This window comes from Pyxicephalus adspersus, chromosome 2, assembly GCF_032062135.1.
Source record: "Pyxicephalus adspersus chromosome 2, UCB_Pads_2.0, whole genome shotgun sequence".
In the NCBI taxonomy this organism is placed as follows: domain Eukaryota; kingdom Metazoa; phylum Chordata; class Amphibia; order Anura; family Pyxicephalidae; genus Pyxicephalus; species Pyxicephalus adspersus.
The window spans coordinates 147,420,557-147,446,922 of record NC_092859.1 but is presented as its reverse complement, the minus strand read 5'-3'; the positions used below and the strand labels follow the sequence as shown (position 1 = coordinate 147,446,922).

Here is a 26,366-nt window from a genome sequence, read left to right as displayed (position 1 = left end):
TGAAGACATCACCTTCATCTGTGATGTAACAAAGGTAAGACTGATCTTTAATTTTTCTAATAAGAATACATACAATTACAGCAAATACAGTGATTTTTTATCAATATTAATATAGTTATGTAAAAGTTAATGGTGGTTAATAATTAACTGAAGGAAAGCAATATCTTATTTAAAGAAAATAAAATAAATATGTGGGGTGCTCTATAGGTTGAACTTAAATTATATATAGTGAATTGGAAATAAGAGAAGGAAAATGTATAGCACCTAGACCTATATTATATATATTTATATTATTCTTTATAGTTGGATTTAAAAATAGATACATAAATAGATAATTAGATTGATGGATAGGTAGACATATATATTATTCCCTATCCCCCTCCTTACTATAAAGCCTTCCAGCCATCTCCAAGACTTCCTAATTTGCTCATTTCCATGGACCATGGCAGCTTTGTTTGCTCCTGCTCAGAAGGGAAAGGGATCTCTTTGAAGAGTGAAGTGAAGCAGAAATGAAGAAAGATGGAGGGGTGTATATTAAGATTTCTGGGGGGGTTGCCTTGCATTTTCAAGCATTTTTCTACATTCTCACAATAATGATTAGGCCTTTTTTTCCAAGTTGCCTTATCACATATCTCCTTATCACAATACATCTGACAATTGGGAGGGGATGGGTATGCCATCTGAAGATCTCACAAATAAATATGAAAAAAAGTATTTGTGAAATCTGCATGCAGTTTCCATGGAAACACCAAATACAGCGCGCCCATGCTTTCTTCTGGCACATTTAGCTGCTATTTGTAGTCAAACTGCGCTTTGTCTGATCATCAGGGAAATAGAGAGGAATTGTGCTGGCTTCATGGCTACACCCAGCACCTTCCACTAGGAAAAAGCACCCGAATTATGTCCGCTTGCATGCCATGGCACCTACAGCATACCCATTTTATTACCTAAAAACTTGGATGCTAGATGAGGGCTGGTCTAGAGTATATGTATGCATGGGACTTATGGGAGGGGAGATATGCAATAGATGCATAGGAGCCAGATATAGGCATGGGGCCTGTAACAGTGATTATTTACAAAGATTGTATAGGATACAGAGCAGATGCATGCATAGACCTTCTAAGAGGGATACATTGCAATATGTGTATAGGGTATAGATAGGATTTACATGTATTCATAAGACTTATAGGTTGAATCATTTGGAGTAAATGTGTGGGGTTAAAATGTATGCATGAGATGGATAATATGTAATGGATGTATAAGGTATAGGACTCAGATGTATGCATAATACATATATGGGGGGGGGGGGGGGGGATATAAAGAAGATGTACAGGACAGAGATGTATACATAGGACTTTTAAGTATATTATGCAATAGATGTATACAGTATAGGACTGCATATATGGTACTTATATGAAGGGAAATATGCAATAGATCTATAAAGTATAGGGCTGCATGTATGGTACTTATATGAAGGGAAACCTGTAGATCTATACAGTATAGGACTGCATGTATGGTACTTATAGGAAGGAAAATATGCAATAGATCTATACAGTATAGGAAGGAAAATATGCAATAGATCTATACAGTATAGAACTGCATGTATGGTACTTATATGAAGGAAAATATGCAATAGATCTATACAGTATAGAACTGCATGTATGGTACTTATATGAAGGAAAATATGCAATAGATCTATACAGTACTCTTGGCATGGTACTCTTAAAAGTGATTATATGCAATAGATGTATATTACACAGAGCTGATGTATTCATGGTTCTATTACAAGTGATAATATGCTATATAGATTTATAGGATACAGATGCATGCCTGGTACTAAGATCAGGGGAAATATGTAATTTATGTATGGGACATAAATGCATGCTTGGCTCTCCTAAGAGAGATACTATATTTTAGCTGTAAATTGAACTAATCTGATGAAGGCATGGCACTTCTCAGAGGGATCATTTGCAATGGATGTATAAAATACAGATCTGATTTAGGCATGGTTTGAGATGTATAGGACACAGGACTGATGTCTAAGAGGGATAATATTCTCTAAAATTATATGACACAAATGTATGTATGGTTTTTATAAGAGGAGTATATTTAAGAATTATACAGCACACAGAGCTCATGTATTGCACTTATCGGGGAAAAAAAAATACTAAAGATGTACAGAAAATAGAACTGCTGTATCAATAGGAGAGATAATTACATATATATGAGATCTGATGCATGTATGTCACATCTAACAGGCATAATATGCTATAGCTCTACAGGACATACAGCTGAAGTATGCATGCTACTCATAAGTGAGGGAATATGCAATAAATATATTAGACACCTAGAGGGGAAGGATGCTACAAATGTATATAACAAGGAGCTGATGTATTATAGTTGTCATTAAAGGCAAAATGATTACATATGTAGAGAAATAGAAAACAGAGTTTATGTACACATAGTACTAATAGGAATGGAATTATGCTACAAATATATATATGGATGGCAACTGAAGCCTGCATGCAATCGAATTGCCTATGGAAATCCCTAAATTATATATATATATATATATATATATATATAAAGAGAGAGAGAAAGAAAGAGACACTCTCTTTCTATAGGCATTCCCTTAATATAATAGAAAAAAAACAATTAATTCTTTTTAATCTCCTCCTAATTCGTTCTTTCCAATAAATAACATTCCTAGGAAATTAACTGAAATAGTTATTTTTGCTCACCATCGGTCCCATAATTCCACCGCAGCCTAGATGGATAGACAGCAATTGTAGACCGCAGCTTGCAAAGTAACAGACTAGGTTTAGCCGATTGAAGTGTTATAATTAAGGATTTTCTGGTATGCTTTGTGGTTAGCTGTAGACGTTTTTACATTCTGTCCTGCAATCGCAGTTATCAGGGTTATCGTTTACTGTAATTACTTTTTGAACAATTGTGGTATTAAAAGCACACCCGCAGTCCTCACACGTTACCTAACTCTACGCCGGCTCCTCGAGGGTTGGAAGGTAGGCGGAGAATCAGAAGGAGGGCTGTGGGAGGAGCTTCCTTCCTACGCGGTTCTTGCAGGTAGACTGATTTAATGTAACGCTTTTTAGTACAATGCTCAGTTTTTGGAGAGTTTTTAGGCACATACACCTTCACAATCCAATACAGCAGTTAAGTAGGTCTGGGAGTGTTAAATATTTCAAGTGCACATGGGGCTCTGATGAATACTAGAAATGCTCCAGCAAAGAAAAGACTCAGGGGAACCTTCTAGGTAATAGCTGGGCGTTGCAGAGCATGAGTGATTAGAATTAAACCACATTTACAAGCGTTACTAATCCAACGATGAAGCTCTAATCCTGAGATTGGCTGGGACCCACACGCAGGGTATGAATTAAAGGTGCAGCACGATTTTTTTGTCATGCTTCTCAACTATGAATAAGGCTTGGCTTAACTTTTTACTGTCCTGAAGCTCTTGAGTGAAATAGATCATGAATCCAATTGGTCTGAATCCATTCTCTGGTCGGTTTATGGATCATCAACAGCATCTGCATTATGTTATTTGGAAGATTGCTTTGCAGGATAGGAGGGGCATGGAGTCCTGGTACTTGATTGCCTGATTGTGGGGCTTTGTTTGCTAAATTTGTTTTGGCTTCAGTAGATACATGAAGCTGAAGTCTTGGGTCAGTGGACTACATCATTCAGGGCATGTTGAGCTCTATAGAGATGGCCTGTGTTCTATAACCTTAGTCATTCTGAAGGGGAGCTTTAAGTGGGATAGACTCATTCACTTCCAAGCTGCTCTCAGCAATTGAAACTGTAGACTTGAAAAGAGGGCAATTTCTTAAATGCTGGGGCCTTGGCACAGGCTAATTGGTTTTGGTTCAAGGGGAAAGATGATTTGTGAAAATCCCAAATAGGGCTTTCCCACGCCATAATACCACTCCAGCTATAATTAGTTAAAATGAAATTACACACAAGGGGGCTTAAGTGTAACCAAATTAGGTATCATATAAAACCCCCCATCAATAAATATTAATACTTAGTGGCATATATATATATATATATATATATAAATAAATATANNTATATATATATATATATATATATATACAGGGTGAACCAAAAGTAGGTGGACAGTAAATGATAAGATTTATTTTGAGATTACATATATATATATATAAATAATTGTATGAATATACACATACAATTATATTGACTAATACAATTACATTTTGATAAACAATTATTACATTTACAATTAAATTTGATAGTATACAATAATACAATACAAAAACACTGAAAATCCGAAAATTTTACCAATGCTCAAACTGCTGTTCACCTACTTTTGGTTCACCCTTTATATATATATATATATATATATATATATATATACACATTTACACACACTCATTCATTTTTTTTCCACGTATCATTACAAATATTTACATAGTATGTTTTTGAAGAAGCTAGGTTAATGCTATGTACCTCCACAATATTTTTTAAGTAGCAACATTTTTGCAAAATACCAATGTTGCCAGAAGAACAGATCTCTTTAATGAGTTGAAATTTATTGAAAAAAAAGTATTGAAGGTTTTCCTTTGACATATTTTTTTTTTTTTTGCAAGAAATTTTCCACAAATTAATCAAAAGATTGAACTATATATACACATATATTTTACGAACGGCCCTAACTGTTACGATGATTTCCATGCTATCTAGTATACTCTCAAGTATACCTTGTAAACATAGGCCCTGCTGAATCTTTTGAGCTTTTAAAGTTTATTTACAAAGGTGCAGAGATTGTTCAGTGCAGATACACTTTGAAATTTGAATGTTTACTGAAGTCATGCATACAAAATGGATTTTTCTTTTTGGATTTTTTTTTGTTTGATTTAACTGGACACATTTTTACCAATTTCTTCTTATTTACTACTATTGGTGAACTTTGATTTTTCATAGTTAACATACAAGAATAAAAAATATTCATTTTTATAGAACAATTCCTTGTAGGAAATTGTACAGCTGAAAAAAACATATCTGCAGATCTGGAGAACATTGTGCTATATCTGTTTCTATGGCTCTGCCCTGATATTTTGTAACTGATATTTCTGAGGGTGTTTTAGAAGTCTGTGTTCCTGAGAGGTTTTCTTTGAAATGTGTTAAAACACTTTAGTTTAACAGATTGTCTAAAACTGTTTGAGGTCTCCAAATTTAGCAGACCTGTTTAACTGTTCTAGCCACACCTTCAGAATAGAAAGTCATGATGGAAACAGATTCTGCACCTGAGCTGCAGGTGACAAATTTGAAGACAGGTATTTAAAAATCCTTCTCACCTTTCATTCTGTTAACATACCAGGAGAAATGTGAGTTGACACTTTCTTACCCTCCTCTTGACAAAGTCACTCAGCCTGTGATAATCCATTAATGAAGAGAAAAGGGAAGGATGATCATTAGTAGAGTAAAATGGTCCTGTTCTTGGTAAAGGATGACCAATGTCTTGAAGACTCCGGTCATCTAATATAAAGATTAAGTAAAGCAAACCACAGCAACCAATCAGAACTCAGCTTTCAGAAGCCTATATTTGACGGTCTAAGGTAAGCACACTTTCATGAGTTGCTATAGGTAATTGCAAACTGTAAGATCAGTATTAAGTAAATTGCCCTGATTCATAGGGTTGAATAGGAATCATGGGAGCTATAGTTCAATTATGGCAATGTCACCATTGAACAGTGTACAACATGCTGGATGCAAATAAAATCATCTTTAGGAAAAAAAAGAAAAAAAGCCTAAACTGTATATATATATATATATATATATATTTTTTTTTTTTTGATCCTATCACTCAAAATCCTCTGTTTCTAAAGCAAAAATGTTCCGTATGTTTCCAATGTACTTACATATTCTGCATGTATTTCCCCAAAAGTCACGCGACATCCAATTTTTGGGGTCAGAAATTTTAAAGTATATTTTAATACAATAATTAAATAAAAAATGGATAAACATAGTCATAGCCTTGTTGAGGAATCTGATATTTTCAAACAACATTTACAAAAGTATACAAACATTGGAAATGGAATTAGAATCAACAGGGATTTTGTGGATTATTTTATGATAGGTTCTAGGTCAGCTTTCATGATCTGAGCTTGTTTCAAATGTCTCATCTGGTCAGGTCACCTGGTATAAAAAAAGTTTTTACAGATGTATTCCTTTGTTTTCTGTAGGGTACTTTCCACTTCTGGTTGGTTTTAATATTATTATTATTTAATATTAGTGCTATACATTAAATAGGGGTTGCAAAAGACAGACAGATACAGACAGTGACACAGAAGGAGGACAGGAGCCCAGAAGAGCTTACAATCTAAGAGGTTGGGGTAGCAGCACACAATAGGGGGGGTTTGTAGAATGGGTAAATGCACTGGCTATTAGGCAGAAAAAGATGATGGCCTTGTGGGGTCAAATGTGTTTTAATGAAGTACATGGTTGGGTGTAACACATTGCAGAATTCTACTAATGTTCCTTTGTTCCCCAGTGGTAGTTTTCTTTATATTACAGTTGTCCTGGTGAGATCTATGCATGTTCCTCTTATACAGTAGGATGTACACAAAAATTTTTCATATCTTCCTTGAAATACCTTTTTTCTAACACATATGCTTTTAAAAACTGTGGTCAGCTGTGTAATGTTCTGTTGTTTCTACACAAGGTCAAAATGGGTGGATATCTTGAGTACCTCTATATACCAAATGTATTTCCCTGTTCTACAACTCTGTGACATATTGTTTTTGACCTTGCACTTATATAAAAATGTACAACATGTAAGATATATTATTTGTCTTTTTTTTAGAGTATCCTCAATAGGTCCTTCCTACAAGAGCACAATCACTAATAGTTGGAGTTGGGAATATAGTGAACACAGGTATGTGCAACAACTGAAAAATAGCTTAAATCACTTTTTTGAGAAATAGGAAAAACAAATTCAGTAACAAATAATCTCTATTTACAAATTATTGCACATGGAACCAAAATTGAATAAAGTCCAAGAATAAAGTGCTAATTCTATGATGCAGAAACCCACAGCAACCAATTAGAAGTGCTGAAACATCACAATTTGGAAGATGATTTCTGATTAGTTACAGTTACACTACACGTGAAAATTATGATTTACTTGTTGCAGACTTTATTGAATTGGGCTGATGGTCATGCCATCATTTTACATATATAAATAATTGATTTGTTATAATGGAATCATCTGCCTCAAAACACATTTGGTGTATCTTTTATACTTTCCTGAATGCAAAAGCAATATGTTATTCCTGAAAAACAATAAGTGATAATAATGTTTTGCTATTAGAAATATATATTTATTCCTGTATATAACAATACACTTATGTGTATGATAATCAGAAAAACAGAATTTTAGACTTCTATGCCATTTAGGAATATCTCTACAGAGCACAGTGCTGCAAATAAATTGAATGTATACCCAGAGCTATATATATAAATAGCAGAGTGCATATTACTACTTATGTAGAGATCGCACAAGATCTGCTTTGCAGTTGATGTGTGATTAACCTGAAATGAACACTTTTATCAGCCAGGTGGGGTCACATCTTGGCTGCGTCGTTTGAATGGGAAGAGAAAAATCTAATTCCCTGACGTTTACCACACATAGATTTAAAGATCTGTAGACCTCCACTGGGATTTTCTGCTTCAAGTCACTTTCTTCAAACAATTTCTGAACATCTATAATTTGCTTCTCTAACATTTGTTCCCCACATAACCCCATTTTATTGATTTTTTATTTAACCGCTGAACGTTTTTGGTGGAAACGTCAACTATGTTTGTTTTGTATTGTCCAATGAGTAAATTGGGGGCTCTGAAAAACAGTTTAGCACTGTCAATCCCCAGACACCTATGCCATTCCTTTTGCTGTAATAATTGATATATTTTTTTTCAAATGAAAGTGGAATGTATCCTAAATGATATTTTCTCTTTAACCTTTGCAGCTCCACAAGGGCATGGAGAGAATTAAAATTTCATATCAGGAGGCCACTGAATGGCTGGGCCTACAATACAACATGGCTTCTGGTGTGCAGGTAAGGCTCATCTATGCTTAAAGCCTGGCTCAAGTATGGAGAATATTTTCCAATGGGGCATGCAAACTTTGAAAAAATCTATTACCACTTCTATATTACTATTAAGAGCTAAATAAAATAAAATAAAAATCAGAAAAAATTTTTGAATGAGGCATGAAAATGTGAACTTATAAACCTCTGCCTCTATGCTAGTAAGAGTCAAAGAAAAATGAATTGTATGTATGGCTCATGTACTAAGAATATTTTTAAATGTGGCATGCAAACACTATATTTTTAAATCTCCATGCTAATATTAAGATCCTGAAAAAATGAATTGTATATATTACTTATTTTCATATGGGGAATGCAGACATGAATTTGTACCTCTACCACCACCACTATAGGACTAGTAAGAGCCAAATGAAAAAGTAATTGAGTATATGGCTCAAAAAAATGAAAATTTTTAAATGGACCATGCATTTGTAAACATCCACCACCACCTTTATGCTACTATAAGAGCCCTGGAAAAAGAAATTGTATATATTGCTTTTGTGCAAAGAATACTTTTGAATGGGGCATGCAAACATAACATGATAAACCCCAACCACCACCTCTATAATACTAGCAAGATCCAGAAAAATAACTCATTGTGTATATGGCTCATGTATATAGAATATGTTTAAATGGGGAATGTAAAAGTGAATTTTAAATATTCACCATGAGTATAGAATATTTTATTGAACGGGGCATACAAATGTTAATTTGTAAACCCGCCACCATCACCTCTATACTACTAGTAAGAGTAAGAAAAACTAATTGTGTATATGGCTCACTTGTGAAGAATATTTTTGAATGGGGCATGTGAAAATTTAATTTGTGAACTATTAGTAAGAGTATAAATAAAACTAATGCTGTATATGGCTCACTTGTGAAGAATATTTTTGATCAGGGCATATAGACATATATTTGTGAACCCTTACTAATACCTCTGTGCTATTAGTAAGAGTATACATAAAACCAATTGTGTGTATGGCTCATGTGTAAAGAATATTTTTGAATGGGACACGTAGACATAACTTTGTGAACCCCTACCAACACCTCTGTGCTAATAGTAAGAGTGTAAATAAAACTAATGCTGTATATGGCTCATATGTAAAGAATATCATTTAATGGGACATGAAAATGTGAATTAAACCTCCATACTACTTGTAAGAGCCAAAGGAAACAATTATTGTGCATATGGCTTATATTTAGGGATCTGTGCAACATATTTATCTCTACATTTATTACAACAAACATTCTTTGAGTACTTTATCCTGAAATGGAAGGATACAAACAAAACTCACAAAAAACTCCAAGCCTTTAACATGTTTAAAAGTCTCAACCATTTGTGACCAAACACTTTTATCTTCCAATGCCTAACCCATCATTTAATGGTTCCCCATAATTGTCCTTTACAATATTACCATGCCTAAACCAATTCAAAATGTTAATTGTACGATTTCCCTAAAAATGCATTTAAACATTTCAAATATAGCTTCTTCATTATGGGCTGATTTTGGAAATAGATAATAATTAAATATATGGAGTAGCGTATCATTGTTAGGAGGGACATGGTGTAAATATGAGGAACCTCAAAGCATGGTATAGTACACAGTGGACTATTTTGCTTGTTGTGACACCAAGGAAAATGACATTGTTTTGTAATGGGAAGGCCATCGGTTCTAAATTAAATTCACAGCTGTACAGTCATTGCATTCTGCTATGCCACAAACTACCAACAATGGAGCGGACCTGTTTTCCCACACGGCTTGCCGAGTCTGAGAGTGATTTATAAGGCGCTTCATCATCTGGTTAATGAGAAGCAGCAATTGGCCAGGTTTTCAGAAGCTGGCAAATGAATATGCATGCTGCAAATCTGCATGTGTTAAGCTTCATCTTAATAACAATTGCATCAATTTGCATGTGGGGCGTTACCACATGGATTTCTTTGTTATAATTTTTCACTGCTTTCTATGGGTGTCTGAAGAATTAACCTGTACATTGCTAAATCATTTTACAATACATACATAACGCTCACTGCTGGTGAGGATGAGATTTCATTCAAGCTCTCATAGGCTCATGTTTGTCATTTGGCAAAAGGTTTTAGCTGCCAGACAGGGTCACTGGCACAGATGCCCATTTGTGTATTCATTGTTTGCCTACCTACTGCTATTATTTGGTTCAGCATTTCACTATAATGTTTAATGAAATGCAAACTCTATAACGTTTAATGAAATGCAAACTTCGGCAATATTAGCTGAACTGTTTCCACACATTGTAATTACATATATTTAATGTATATATTTTTTCTCCGGCGCTGAAGCTGCCAGCTGTTATAAATCGGGTTGATACCCGCAAGATGACAAATTTGCTTCATTTATTTAAGAGCATCTGACAATTGTGCTATAAATTACAATCTGAATGATGACTCACCTTCCTGCTGCTAGTTAAGGCTGCACTCATATTATGAATGCCATTAACTCTCTGTTGACTCAAGCATACAACAATGCTATAGAAAAACACCCTTCTGTTCCTTAAGATAAGAATGACCATTGGCCGAAATTTTCATCCATTTACATTATTCCTATCTGATCATTAGCACATTTTTATGGTTCTAGTGTGGTTATAATCCATGTTTCTGGGTTTAATCCAACAGTAGTCCATAGGCTAAATATTTAGAACCAGAATTTTTGAAATATTTGGGTGCTGAATTGTCTTTTTGGATCATTACGTATAGCTGTTGTATGGATATTGTATAGTATGTAACAAAGTAGCAGTATCTTGTCTTTATTAAAAAATGGTTGGCCTGCTAGGATAGATTTATACATAGGGATATTTAAAGGCTGGAGAGAATACACTTTCATCAGTGAAGCTGGGTGATATGGCAATCCTGGAATGAATCTGGTCCAGGACTGAAAACACTTGCTAACTAGTAGCAAAATAAATTTAAGAACTCCATTCCAGGTTTGCTGGATCACCCAGCTTCCCCAATGAAAGTCTATCCTCTGTAGCCTTGGAGAGCTTCATTAAATATGGCCTATAGAGGCATCCATGTACTTCAGAGGCTGCCATTGCCGATAAACCTTATACATGCTTGTTACGTGGTTGTCTCTGGCCCTTTTACGTTCAGAGCCATTGCCCTGGAATGAGTATCCTATAAATGAAGTCTGAGATCCTACCCTGTAAAGTTCTTCTGGATCACGGATGAAGCCATTGGAGATTTGCCAGGCAACAAGCATTTTGAGCAGGAGAGTTTATCAGTTGCCCCAATGTATTTGCACAAGTACTAGAATAGTCTATTCTTTTACAGCAAATAATCATTTCCTATAAATCAGCTGAAGTAACCAAAATGGGAAAATACTTAAAAGAAGAATATAAGTGAGATGTTTGCATTGCAATAAATCTCAGAGGCGTTACATTGGTACAAGTAGTTACAGCGCATTTTTTTTTGTCATCCGCTAATTGCTAAATACAAAATCTGCTGTTTAGGTCCTGGCATGGTGTAAGCATGAAGAAACTGCATTGTTTGATGGGTGGGATAACGTATTTTAGGAAACAAATTGTAACAATCTTTCTTTTTCTCAAGCAGAAGCACTGAAACTGCCAAAGACGACAACGCTGCATGGAGTGCGCTGCCTCTCAAATAAACCCCCAGCCAATCAAATGAGCCATTTTCCAAGCTTTGTTTCAATACGTGTGAGCATCATTTTACCAATATGAGGTGCCAGCTTTGATCAAACAAAGGGAGACAAGCAACGCAAGCATTGGATGACATCTTATTTCTAATTCATCAAACCGAGGACCTATTTTGTGGACGGAAGCCATTTTGATGGAACTGAGGAATACTTTAAGATGGCTGCTTTGGCACAAGGTAGGTTGAAATTGCTGCCTAGCCGCGCTGCACTCCTCCTCTCCCTGCCGTTGATTATTTTCCTAACGCGTTAATTAGCAACCAAAAAAAAAAAAAGAAGCGGGACAATAAATGAATCTGGCATGACCCACTTTCATCCGCCACCATCCCTCTCATATGGAAAAATCTGCCCTTCATATTAATTGAATTAACAGACTTTCTAATTTCTCATTATCGTGTAAGAAAATTCTTTGTGCTTTTTTTTTTATAAAGACTGCTGGTTAGGATTTTACTGTAAAAAAAAAAAAGAATATGTATTTTAATTATATAAACATACTTTTCACTCTATATAGGAAACAATATCTGAACATGCTCATATATCTTATAAACCTTTCCTATACTTACATTTTACTCAATGCAGAGGTCCCTTGTACATTGTTAAAATTGTATTTTTTTAAAATGTAAGATTTATGTTTGCCTACATTTGTTTGTTTTTTTAACTAAAAATAAAGCACAATCGTTTTCTTACCAATGATCTTTTCTACATACATTCTTTATTAAAACTGTATAGTATACATTCATATTTTAAGATACATTTTTAGGATAAAAGATTAAAAAAAAACATTAAAATGAAATACAGTAGTTAATGAACTGCAGCATTATAAAATGAACATTGATTGCCAGAAACAGAAAGAATACTATGTTCATTTCAGCAACATAGAGATATAGAGGTAGTGGTAATCACAGTATATATGTTGGATTTTTATGTAGGTGGTACACAGTAAAGCATTGGTTATATATATATATATATATATATATATATATATATAGAAAGATGAGTAACATTTACGATTTCTTTTTATTTTATCACTTATATTTGTAAATTTAAATATGTAAATTCAAAACATTCTCATTTATGAATTACTACTATTGGGTATGAATGGGACATGGGACTGATTTATTAATGCTCTCAAAGGCTGTAGAGCAGGGGTGTCAAACTCAAATACACAGAGGGCCGAAACTAAAAACTTAGACCAAGTTGGGGGCCAAACTTGAAATGTATTCAAAAAATTGAGGAAGTTTACTACTTCATCCATAACTAACAAAAACAAACCCCTCTACACACACTTTAGGGTTGAAAAGACTAATTTCTATCTATGCAGGCTGTGTGTTGTTCATCCCCTCACATCACAAGTTTGTCTGACACTAAATATTACACTATGGAGTCTCTAATGGATTAAAACAAACACAATGCCCCTGGTAGTCAGGCACCATGTGATTATTGCCTAGGCTTTGTGTCACATGATGGCTGTGCAGGAATAATGTCTATGTATTGCATGTATTGAAAATGATGATGTGAGGTTTCTTTGATGATGAGAATTCTTTGTGGGGCCAAAAAAAACAGGACCAGGAGGGCCAGATTTGACCTGCGGGCCCAAGTTTGACACCCCTGCTGTGGAGAATACACTTTCATGAATGAAGCTGGGTGATCCAACAAATCTGGAATGGATTTAGTCCAGGATTCACAACATTTGCTAGCAAACAGAAAATGACTAATGAAATCCATTCCAGGTTTGCTGGATCACCTATCTTCACTGATGAAAATGTATCCTCTCCAGCCTTGGAGAGCTTTAATAAATCAAGCCCAATAGGTTATTAGAGGACAATGCAGATAACATATATCGTTGCATAGACTACTGGACTTACCTTGTAAGAGTGTGTGCATATAAGTATTATTTAGACAACAATGTTTGCTCCATACTACACATCTTCATGACTTTTTTTATGTTTTTTCGTGTTTTATTCAGTACCCACATATTCCACAATGCATGCTAGGGCTATTTCCATTAGTCCTTGGGTAAAGTAGCTTGTAGTCTAAAATACAAATGTCAGATTTTGTTATTAAACAATATTTATAAAGCACCAACATATTACAGAGCGTTGTACATTAAATTAAACAGCCATGCAATTTCTGGGGCCCAAAATGGTCTGTAAACCTGCTAGGGCAAAAGTGTTTGGTTTACCTTTTGCCTTATACGACCCTACAAAATCTGACCTCTCAGGGTTCATCAAAAAGTAACTACTAAAAAAGTAGTTTATCTATGAAAATTAAGATGTGTGTATAATGTGAGGATCTAAGAAAACAATTCATTTCAATTCTATTCAGCCATGAATATAAAATGCCATTAGGGCATTAGGGTGCCCTCACCCGTATATTGATTCAAAGTGTCATGTAGAGGAATACCTAGCCTATCTTAGAGTTCTGCTGTTCTTCCTTAGTCCCGCTTGGAATGTGGAGAGCCCTCCATGTCATCATATACATTGCAGGACCAGTGGTGGGTGCAGGTCCTGCAGTGTATGTGATAATCTCATCAATGGGTTGACCCCACAACTAAAAAAGGGAACCAAATTTGTGGGACTGGTTGCTGGACTATAAGGTAGGTCATTTTTTAGTTGCATGTCACCTAGAGGCCAATATAGGACAAAATGGGGCATCCTATCTAACAAGAGTTTAGGATTTTAATATAACCAGTCATAGAGGTTCTTTAACTATGTAGTTGTTGATGAATCTAAGAGATCCTATAATTAAGATAATGTAATGTATTAGGTAACGCATTAGGCATTAGGAACATAGAGCAGCTCGGAGGTTAGCACTCTGGCCTTTGCAGTGCTAGGTCTCAGGTTCCAATCTTGGCCAAGACACTGTCTAGCATGGAGTTTGCAGGTTCTCCATGTGTTTGCGTGGGTTTCCTCCCACATCCCATAAATATGCAGTTAGGTTAATTGGCTTCCCCCATATTGACCTTAAACTAAATAATGACATATGACTATGGTAGGGACATTAGATTGTGAGCGCCTTTGAGGGACAGCAAGTGACATGATTATGGGCTTTGTACAGCACTCCGTAATATGTTGGCACTGTATAAATAATAGATAATAATAACTATAAAAAATATATATGCTACTTTTACTATATTTTATCCCCAAACCTTCATGTATAGATGAGCTTGTGTGATCACATAACACCTTTTATTAAACCGGGCAGTACTGATGTTGGAATGTGTAGTATGATCATTATTGGTCTCCTGACTTTCTGACTTCCATCTAAAATGCAATTCCACTACTGACACCTGTCCCATTCTAAAACTGTAACAAATCTGTCATACAATTTGTTGTCATAAAAAATTGATAGAGGTTGTTGAACTATATACACATTTATTATATACATAACTGTTCGCCAAATGCTGTTGCCGCCCAGGTAACTCGCTGTGTTGCTAGAAAAGGCAATACAGGAAGGGACAGGAACTATCACACTATTGGAACTCAAAAAAGTATTTAAGGGTAACCTTAATAATTTGTGAAGATCTAAGATCTTAGATCTTCATACCCACATTCCATTGACTTTGATAGCTGTCAGCAACTGCCTATTGACCTTCATGATAAACAAATGTTTCTGCAGGGCATGTCGTATGTTAGCACATACCACACATCAAATACTCACATACTGCACATCAGTAAACCTAAAAATGTGTCTGTGCATTTTTGATCTGTGCAGACCTTTGCTGGTGTCCCACATGTTCTGCAGGAATCTCCCCTTTAATCTACAGATAAAAAGTTGACAGACAACCACTGAAGCCTGTCAAAATTGACGGAGAAGTTGGGTCTACAGTCCTCTGTAAGAGAGCCCTTCCGGCTACATATTGCTAGTTGGTATACCTTTGGAAAGTTGGATAAGTCTTGTCCCTTAAAATATGATTAGTAGCCGTAATTCTGAATTTGCATCAGTAGAAGGAACAGGTATTGTGGAGCAGTAAATCGGTCACCCTAAGAGTCATTTTATGGTCACTTTTGTGGAAATTTTAACACTACTGTGTCTCAGGTTCGCATCTTGGCCAGGACACTATCTGCGTGGGTTTCCTCCGGGTACTCCGGTTTCCTCCCACGGTCCAAAAACATGCAGTTAGGTTAATTGGCTTCCCCCAAAAGTTACCCTTAGACCACAATAAAGACATTTGACTGTGGCAGGGAAATTAGATTCCCACTTAGAGGGACAGCTAGTGATATGACTATGGACTTTGTAAATAGCTGTGTAATGTGTTGGCGCTATATAAATACTGTGTAATAATAATTACTTGGATTTAGGAAGATATATTGGATTAAATTACCCACTGGTTTCATATAGTTAAGTTACATCATGGTAGGATACCTTGATGTACAAAATGGTGGGATCTTTAAAAGTTCTGATCTTCACCGATAGTATTGAGTGTCTTACACTGACAGGTAGATTATTTATTTTTGTACATTACATTAAATGGACTAAGCCACCATCATTTGGCTTTGTACTTGACAAGAGTTTGGGCAGATTGTGGGTGAACTCCAGTGGAGTCGTTATTTTGCTAAAAGCTAATGGAATCATGCCAATAAACCAAAATGAACAAATCAATTCCCAATCCACCAATTTGCCAAGGGGTTCATCTAATCAGAATGTGCAAATTTAAATTAGAATGGGCCAATCATCTTGAATATTCATGAATCACAGCAGACCATACAAGCTTTGAAAGATGGTTGATTTGACTGCTTCTTGCACATTTATCTTTGCATTATCATATTTTCTTATCTGTTGGCAGATCCAGGGCTCCCAAGTCAAGCTTGGTCATGGTGGATTTATTCTTTTATGTGTTTTCATATATAAGTATCTCCACCTTAATTTGTCTATGTTCTTGTATTTACCTATAAATAGACACCTAAAACAGAAATTTATATTTCATATAGACATGATAATTTGACAGTGTCATGTAAAAAGTGGGAACTGTTGTGCCTATGCTGGGATTATCAATTAATACCCAATCAATGCAAGATCATATGTGTCCCTAATCATTTGAAAAATGCAGGGTCGTATTGCTGTGCATGGGAAGGTGCATACAACTTTGCTACAAGATAGGCAAAACTCCCACTTTAAAAGATGTTCCAAATTGTTGGATTTATTGGAATCGAGATGTATGGCTTAAATAGGCAGTAAGCATCTCTAGATGTTAACATGGCCTAAACCTAACACACTATATTTTGATAAAAATGAAAATTGGGGTTCTGTGCAGTCACCTACCCTGAGATATGGGGTCTTCATTTCCTTCACACCATGAAAATATAGTATCATATAAGTGAACAATTAATAGAAGGTTTTATGCTGTCAATAAGCAGAGAAGTATCATTTCACAAATATAAGAATGGTGCCAGGTTGTGATACTACAATATAAAAAGCGAGGATGGTTAAAGGTAACATGTGGCCTTGGGCAAATATGAAGTGGAAGCTCCAAATGCATGGCATTCTGTCTCCATGCACCCCTGCAATTTTGTCCAATTGGGCTATGGAGAAGGTGGGAAGTCTTGGCAATTAGCCAATTCGCCCTACCCTAAAACCAGCCCTGGTTATGATCCAGGGATTTCATGATGAAAGAGTGGTGGTGTAATTGGAGTGATGCCATGACTATACTGCCAGAGGTGTCTTGTGATATCAGGGGCCATAAAATGCAGTTTTGCCAGATGGGTTTCATATCAACAGAAACCAGTGGGTGCCAAGTATCTAGTGGCTAAAAAATGGCATGTTCTCTACTGTTCTGTATTGTCATAAGGGGTTGGAGGAGGCACATGGTGTGAGAGGAGTAATAATTTACTGGTTACCCTACCCATAAAATTTGCTGATACAATTTCCTTTAGGCATTATTTTGAACAAGTGTGACATGATATTCTTCCTATGGCATAAAATATCCATTGGCATCAAATTTGTATTCATTATGTGGTTGGCAGCTGGTCTCTTTTTCCTTTAGTCTTCTGTGTAAGATGTTTTAAAAAGTAAGATGTTTTAGGCCCGACATTACCCAACAAATCTTTGTGTTGTAGGGTTGTACTATTGTGATAAATATAAAATAAATGATATTTTCCCCAGTGGATTTCTTCAGCCCCATCATTAAATGACAGATTGGCTGTGGAGTGATGCCAGCTTCTGATTGTCAAAAGCACTGACTAATCATAACCTGGCACCACTCAGGACTCCAACATGATAAATGTAAAATGTAACATCTGGTTGCCTGCCTGTATCAATGCATTCTTGTTTTACCTGCCATTACCATTTGTAAAATGTATGTGCATTGCTTAACCCCCTCTTGTTTTTGAAGCCTTGAAATACAGACCAGTTTATACAGTGCTGGAGTAGTTAACTTGACAATATATCTATGACTTTTCCCATTGGAACTAGGAAAATACACAGTTGCACATTCCCAATTCTTTGCTGCAACAATAATTGACATTAGTCTTTTGCATTTGGATCTTTTGCATTTACAAAGGTGTTAATATAAATGTTTACTATTTGGCAATACACATAAAATCTGTAAAAGCAGTGGTAAAAATCTTATTCTTTGTAAAGTACACCCTCGTTTTAGTTTCCAACATTAAGTTAATTATGATTTACTAATTCTTTAGGTAAAGAAGATACCATTGGATCAAAATACTGGACCCATTGTGTTGCCCGGATGTAATCATTTTTCTTCTCATCATAACTCCAGGTATATTGCACTATTATTTTTATTCATGTACCTTATGTTACTGTTTTCTTGCATGTAACAACAATGGAGTAGTAAACGCTATCAAAGCTGAATTCTGATTGTCTGCCATGCTTTAGTGTGGATTATTGCTTTTTCATTTTTTCTGTTTTAACAAATCCAATATTTATTACACTAGTTTAGTTATGTTCGTAACTCAATGTGCTGATCTCTGTCTGTGCGATAGGTGTTTTCATCATCAGCTGCTGCACCTTCCATAATCTTATGAAACTGAAATTCCTATTGCAGGGCACACCTAAAATTTGACTTGGTGCAAGCTTCAGGTTAAGTCAATGAGCCAGTCCAACAAGGAAAGAATGACATATCTAAAGGGGTTTCTATACACCTCCAGGTGGCCATATTGTATTTATATATTTTTATAGTTTTACAAGATTACAATGGCCATAGATTAAAATGTAGAGATAGTAGAATTAAACTAAAAAATAATGTTTATAGCAATTGTACATATAATAATATTATGATATAATAATATATTATAATAGTTACACATTGACTATGAGAAGTTGCAGGGAAGCTGTCTTAGTCAACCCAATCTTAGAACAGTGTGGTCCCTATAGCCTTCGAGCTGAAGTTCCCAGGATTCCTAGTTACTAATAGGTCAGGTCAAGCAGGCAATGAAACAAATGTGGCCTGAAATATGTCACTGAGCAAAAACAATAGTGTCTTATTTGGCATAGCAAACCAAGATGATTTTGCCTATCTCAGTTAGGAGGCTATTGAAGACCACACACAGTTTGGTGCTTTCTTTTTGAAGCTGCCCGGATACTTGTTACTTCCAACCGACATGTCATTTTAAATATGTCAAAACTGCTTCAGGAACTAAGAATCTTTCTAGTAGGACATAAGCAGCCATTAAAACTAGATGCATCATACATGTACCTTGCAGTACAAACAGAAGCTTCTAGAAGAAGCGAGACAGAAGCAATATACTGTTGATAATAGAGTATTGTTGATGTCTAAAACTGAACCTAGATTTAAAAGAAATCTAACTATTATCTATTTATTGGGTAAATATGGAAAATGTGCTCTGTTCAAACTTCCAGATGAAGGTACTTTAATATGAACTTAGTAAAATCTGCCAAGACGATTGGCCCACCTATGGCCTCCTAACGAAGTGCACTTTGGTAGTAAACCCCCCTATTCCCCCACCAATGTTCAGCAAATTCATGAATATAAATTCAGACCCCAGGTGCAGATTTGAGCAGCTTTACACTGTTCCAACTGCCCAGAGGGGCCAATGCCTCTATGGTAGTTTTCATGTACGAATGGCAGTCATTGAGAATTACAGCCTGACCATCTCCCTCTGCCAAGGGACATATGGGACTTTGTACCAAGTGCAATTACTTGTCTCTACAAGTAATCATGACACTGCTAGCATTGATGCTAAGTGATTCCCAAATATGAATAGTCTGTGTCCAGTCACACAAGAATGCAGTTTGCAAGCAAATGCATTTCTGATTTTTTATGAATCTATAATAAGAAGAGCTTTACCAGGCATTGCGTCCACCAAAACTGGTCATGTTACGGAAAACCCAGTGTCGTTTTAGGTAAATATTTATTTTTTATTTAACAGCCTTCATTTTAATTTATTCATTGCCTGGTAATGGAACCCCCATGGCTTTAACAGCCAAAGAAATACAAGGCAAGGCAACCCTTAATTCCTTCAAGTCTTCCTAATATTATGACATAGCTGACCAGTTTTATATACCTAAAGTTTTTGTTTTCTTGCATGTAACAACAAAGCAGTAGTAAAAGCTATCAAAGCTGAATTCTGATTGCCTGCCATGCTATAGTGTGGACTATTAATTTTCCGCTTTTTCTGTTTTAATAAGCCCAATAATCATTACATTAGTTTAGTTATGTTCTTGACTAACTTGTGAGCACTGAATTGGCACCCAATGTGTTGATCCCTGTCTGAACTCCTCCAAGCCTTCTTATTATTATGACATAGCTGACCAGTTTTATTTAAATAAAAAATCTTTTCCTGTAATACCGAGGGGGCTTCAGCAATTCCACTTCATATATCTTAACTAACAATAGATATTTTAACTGATGACTGTAAAAAGGCAAAAATAATAGTCGGGTCCTTGACTTCATAGTACTTCTCTTACATTGGTCTGTAAAAGACATTTCACTTTATTTGGAGAATTCAGGCATCCAATCAAGTGTAAGCTAGAAAACAAGGTTTTATTTAGTTTTTCTAGTAGGCGAGTTTTTCTTGAGTAGTCTTTGCATAGAAAATTTCACCACATTCACCAAGCTAAGTGAAATATCCTTTGAAGGGTATAATTACCTTTGCTAAGTGAACAGTCTACATGGCTTTAGAAAATAAACTCTATTGTGTGGCTATGCTTGGCTGTAGCTGTGTACCTATCCACACAGCGAGAACCTCTTGTGTCTTTTAATGTTCATTCACTAAGAACATCAAAAAAATCCCAGGAACTGCATGTCTTGTTACTCCGAAGCCATCAATACAAAGCACATGCATGCTGAGCTTCTGCTGGCCTTTCTGCAAGTCTGGTTTTATACAGGTAGTCCCCAGGTTACATATGAGATAGGGACTGTAGGTTTGTTCTTAAGTTGAATTTGTATGTAAGTCGAAACAGGTACATTATTTTAATAAATGCAATTAGGACAGATGTTTGTCACAACATTTTTTTAGACAGCGTGGAGTCACTGTATAAAATCCTCACTGTGAGTTAATGACAAACAAAGCAAAAAATAAAAGCAAAAACTTTATGGAGCCTGGACATTCATTAACGTCTGGAGCAAGCTGTGCTTTGATATGCAAAAGAAACGACTGCAGAGTTTGTCTTGGTCATTAAAAAGTTACAAGATGTTGCAAAAGAGCTTTGCCTCAGCTGTGTTTAGCAAAAGATTTCTTCTGCAAGTCATGCAAACTGCCCCCCCCCCCCTTCCCTATCAAGCCTCAGTTTTGCACACAAACGAGCAGAGAACTGTTTGTATCTAGGAGTCGTCTGTATGTCAGATGTCCTTAACTTGGGGAATACCTGTACTTGTTTCTCCCCTAGGGCAGGTACCTACTGCCCCCCCCCAACCTAACACAGACACACATAGGACACATCCTCCTTTTCAACCTAAATAGGGGAAACGTGTTAAGGAGAAGAAATGGTCAAAAAGTGGACAAACACATGAAATACTTTCTCAGTAAATAATTTTTGTTTTCAATATTTTTTATTAAGAATAGTGGTTTTACAATTTTTCAAGAAGAAACAAGAAATATCAAGAAATAGAAAACATTAACGAGAGAAAAAAGAGGGATGGGGAAAGGAAAAGAAGGGATATGGAAAAAATGCATATCTAGAGGGTGAGGACCCAGAATCAAACATGAGCAGCATTATTCACTGGGTTGTGCACATTAGAAAAAACCTTTTAAAGTAAAAGTAAATCAGCCCGCAGATAGTTGTCTATCCAGGGTGACCATGCCATTTGAAAAGTACCCATAGTGTCATTCAGTTTGGCTGTCAGAAGTTCATTAAGAAAATACCAGTTGACCTTATGGCCCTGATTTATTAAAGTTCTCCAAGCCTGGAGAAAATACACTTTCATCAGTGAAGCTGGGTGATCCAGCAAACCTGGAATGGAGCTGGCCCAGGATTTAAAACATTTGCTAACAAATAGCTTGATTTTAGGAAATCTATTCCAAGTTTGCTCAATTACTCAGCTTTATTGATGAATGTGTATTATGTCCAGCCTTGGAGAACTTTAATAAATCAGGCCCTATGTTTCACTTGAATTACATTAGGAGTGCTTGAAGACCATGCCCTAGCAAGTGTTTATTTAACAGAGGTAAACACAAAATTAAATTGGTATTTTGTACAGTTATTGGGTTTCAATAGTAATAATGCTTCATATGGGTCTTTCCGCATATTTCTTACTAAATTATTTTTAATAAGTAAGCATGTCCATTCAGAAATTCACACAATCAGAAATTTCCTGCTATAGCCAGAAAGAGAATTTATCTCCTGTTATTATTATTATTGTTTTTTTGGTGTCCTGGGCCATGGTCTGCATGATCCAATAAGAAATCTGGACCAGCCAGCCCCATCAATCAGAGACATAACTGGATCTCTAGGTTTCAGATTTGCTTGTTGACATATGTAACTTTGGCATGCCAATCTGTAGACCCAGGTGGGAGCGCTTTTGCAAAGGTGGCTCCTAGGGACCCTACAAGACAGTGTAGTCAGCAAAAAAACAGAAAGCATAGGGGAGAGAATTTACAAAGATAAATGGAAAGAAGCAAGAGGCTATATAGACAAAAAAGTGCAAGCATTGAGGTATATTGATGTATAATTTAGGTTTTATTATCAATTTAATTGTCATCACAACAAGTGGTCACAATTAAAGACCATTCATCTTTTCCTGTTCTGGTAACAAATAAAAATGTGGGATTGGGTCCTGGTGACTGTGGTTATTAGGACAAAAACAAAGGGGTTATCCTCCCCAATTGGCACACAGACAGCAATAAGAAAACAAATAAAGAATTTAACTATTTTCTATTCTATCTAAAATCTGGAAGAGTTGATTATACCTTTATCACGATTCAGAGATTTGGCTTAAAAGTAACTTCACAAGATAGTTAAAACACATCTTAAAAAATGCATAGGTTTTTAGAGGAAGACGTAGGAATGGGCTCCAAGTAATACAAAGCTGCCACACCAAACGTACATACATATAGATGTGCCTATAGTATTAGATATCAAAACCTGAATTGAACTGTTATTATAACAAAACACTAGATTGTGATTTTGTGCGGTAGTTAAAAACAATACATTCATAGAACAAGTAGCCCACAGTCTGGATCCATGTGCAATAGAATAACATTTTATAGAACTTCCTCTGGGTTATTAAAATGTCACAATGAATTCTCTTTAGGAATGTGTGACTATTGACCTTCTGCCTCCATCTGTATATTGAAATAGTGCTTTATAAACTATTTTGTTTGTTATTGTGAGGCTGAGGATGACCGGACAAATATATCTCATTTTTTTGTGCCTCATCCGCAATGTGAATTTTTTTTTTTCATTTGACTTTTCTATTAGCCATTTCTATCATATCATCCCTATAGTATTATATTGTGAACCAATGCTATTATAGTAGGCAATATACAATGAACCTGCATGCATATATGTGTGTATTCATATATACTGCATATGGCAGAGGACCCAAACAGGTTTGTGATTTCAGTAAATAAACTCTGAACAGAGTTCAATTTACTGACATATGCGCTTGGCACTGTTTGCTTGCAATGTGATTGCATGGCACTCATATTGTTTAAAGCAGCCTACTGTATACTATATGGAACTGAGCTACTGCCAAAATGATTAGACCGGATTCAATTTGTAACCCTACTCCATTGAATAACCCTTTTCCAGATTCTCCTTTCCTTATTAGACACCCTGCACCCCCTTTTATTCAAGGACTCCCTGGCTCCATGGCTTGCCATTTTTACAATAAAACCTATAGTAAAACGTGTTACCCTGAGCTTTGCTGTGATTGTCGCTAGTAACGCTCCTCTCTGATCTGCATCTAATTGGTTTGTAACCGATTTTCAAGGAGATTAATGACAGACACCAAATGCCACAAAATGAAACCACGCCAAACAGAAGTGCACAATGAAGTGCTACAATTCCTTTCAACGGTCTATTGAAAAAATACACAAAGACGCCACAATTGGCTTATAATATAAATAAAGCTAACCCCCCATTGTGTTATCTTTTATTAATTCCACTAAGATAGTCGACTGTCACATATAAAAATGTGATGAGCAGAAGCAGAAAGCACACAAGGTACGGTAATAAATGGACTTGATTTTAAAACACACAAACTTGGATTTATATTTTGTAACTACGTATTTTGGGTATCATTTTGTACAATAAATAAGTAATTTGCTAAACACACTGGGCTGAGTTATTAAAGCTCTCCAAGGCTGGAGAGAATACATTTCATCAGTGACGCTGACCTGGAATAGATTTCTTCAAAGTAATTTTTTATTTGTTATCAAATGTTTTTAATGCTGAACCAAATCCATTACAGGTTTGCTGGATCACCCAGTTTCACTGATAAAAGTGTATCCTCTCCAGCCTTGTAGAACTTTATTAAATCAGACCCAAAAAGCACCAAAAAAGACTCTTAGGGGTCTATAAATCAATGAACCTGACATTCACTTTATATACCCTGGTGGAGAATGAATTACTGTCATTGAAACACATGAAACTGAAAGATTCTCCACCAGATAGTATTTCAGTGAATGTCAGATTTACCTATTTTTTTATAACTAGATAAAACTAATTAGTAGAATGAACACTACTCCATACTTGTAAACATACCTATAACTCTGCAGAAACGGTCACATTACTCTTCTGTTTTATCAATTATTCTGTGTTATCAACTTTTTTTGGTAAAGTTGGTAATGGTTGGCTAAAATGTTCCAAACATAAGTGTAGATATACCATGGGGGTTAACCCTATGCACTTAGCTATACCCATTTGTGTATAGCTAACATATGATATTGATATTTCAGATCAAGAATTAAGTTTTTTCTCTATCTTCCCTAGTTGCCTGCATTACAATGATTTGGAAAGTATTAAGATATTTTTATTAGATATTAATATAGTTCAGACATATTACCCGAGCTTTACAGTCCATATTAATGTCACAAACTTACCCTTAGCTAACAATCTAGTGTTCCTGTCGTAGTCATAGTCTTTGGCCAATTTTTTGTCATAAGCTAACTAATTTACTAATATTATTTTGAGATGTTGAAGGAAACCAGAGCACCAGGAGGAAAGCCAGGCAAACATTGGGAGATCATACGAATTCCATGTGGATAGTGTCCTGTCTGAAATTAGATTCTGGCACCCTAGTTTTGCAAGGCCAAAGCCACTGAGTCTCCATGAGCCAATAAACAATTTCTATCTTCAGAAAAACATCAGCAATGATAGTTCCTGTATTGTTTTCTTAATACAGAATTCTTTAAGATGGTATTTTTTTGCTTGTAAGACCTGATGTGTAATAAACAGAAAAATTCCAAAACATGCAGATAGGTTAATTGGCTTCCCCCCAAAACCTTAGACTGTATTTAAGAATAACATACATAAAGACATAACTTACGATGTTAGCTTGTGAGCTATTTTGAGGGGCATCTAGTGACATGATGATGGACTTTGTAAAGCACTGCATAATTTGTTGGCGCTTATAAATAATGTACAATAATATTATTAATAATATTAAACAATTCAGAAAATGAGCTGCTTAACAATTAGCAGTTTTACTAACTATGCCATCAGAAGCTGTCTGTTTTTTGTACTGCCTGTGTCTCCCTAAAGACATCTCCACACTGGTTTTGTCCTGGGGACACCCTGATAGATGTCTGATCACTGTTACTAACAGCGGGAGGGGACATACACCTTAAAAGAACCCTACCTTGCCATGTCTGTCTCTATCGTAAAAACCTGCTATTTTTTCTAGTCTCAGATGGTGTTTGGTCTGGGGTTGGCAAGAGGTGAAAGCAAAATATCCCTAGTGGGACCAAGGGAGCAATTAGGATATGGCAAAGGTTCTAACCCTTACCTGTATCCAAAACTAAAACATAGTTTGGATTGAAGCTGAGTGTAAGCAGATATGTCATTAAAACCCAGCAAAGATAAGCCTGGACCAAACTATCGGTGGGGTTCAAATAGCTATCATACAAACTTACTCCAAGCAGTGCAATTGGAGACATCATGCTTTATGCATATGTATAATTTCGGAATGCTCCAT

The 26,366-nt window shown here is 35.7% G+C and overlaps 1 long non-coding RNA gene across 2 annotated transcripts in view; it reads left to right on the top strand.

Annotated features, from left to right (window-relative positions):
* Positions 1 to 26,366, top strand: part of LOC140324658 (uncharacterized) — a 57,467-nt gene continuing 31,101 nt past the window's right edge. The window contains exons 1-5 of one of the 2 annotated variants that reach the window (XR_011919563.1): positions 1 to 34; positions 6,845 to 6,916; positions 8,007 to 8,096; positions 11,707 to 11,988; positions 18,445 to 18,527. This is a non-coding gene — a long non-coding RNA (uncharacterized lncRNA). Of the gene's footprint in view, positions 35 to 6,844; positions 6,917 to 8,006; positions 8,097 to 11,703; positions 11,989 to 18,444; positions 18,528 to 26,366 lie in introns of both variants that reach the window. The other variant, XR_011919562.1, reaches the window with a different exon arrangement.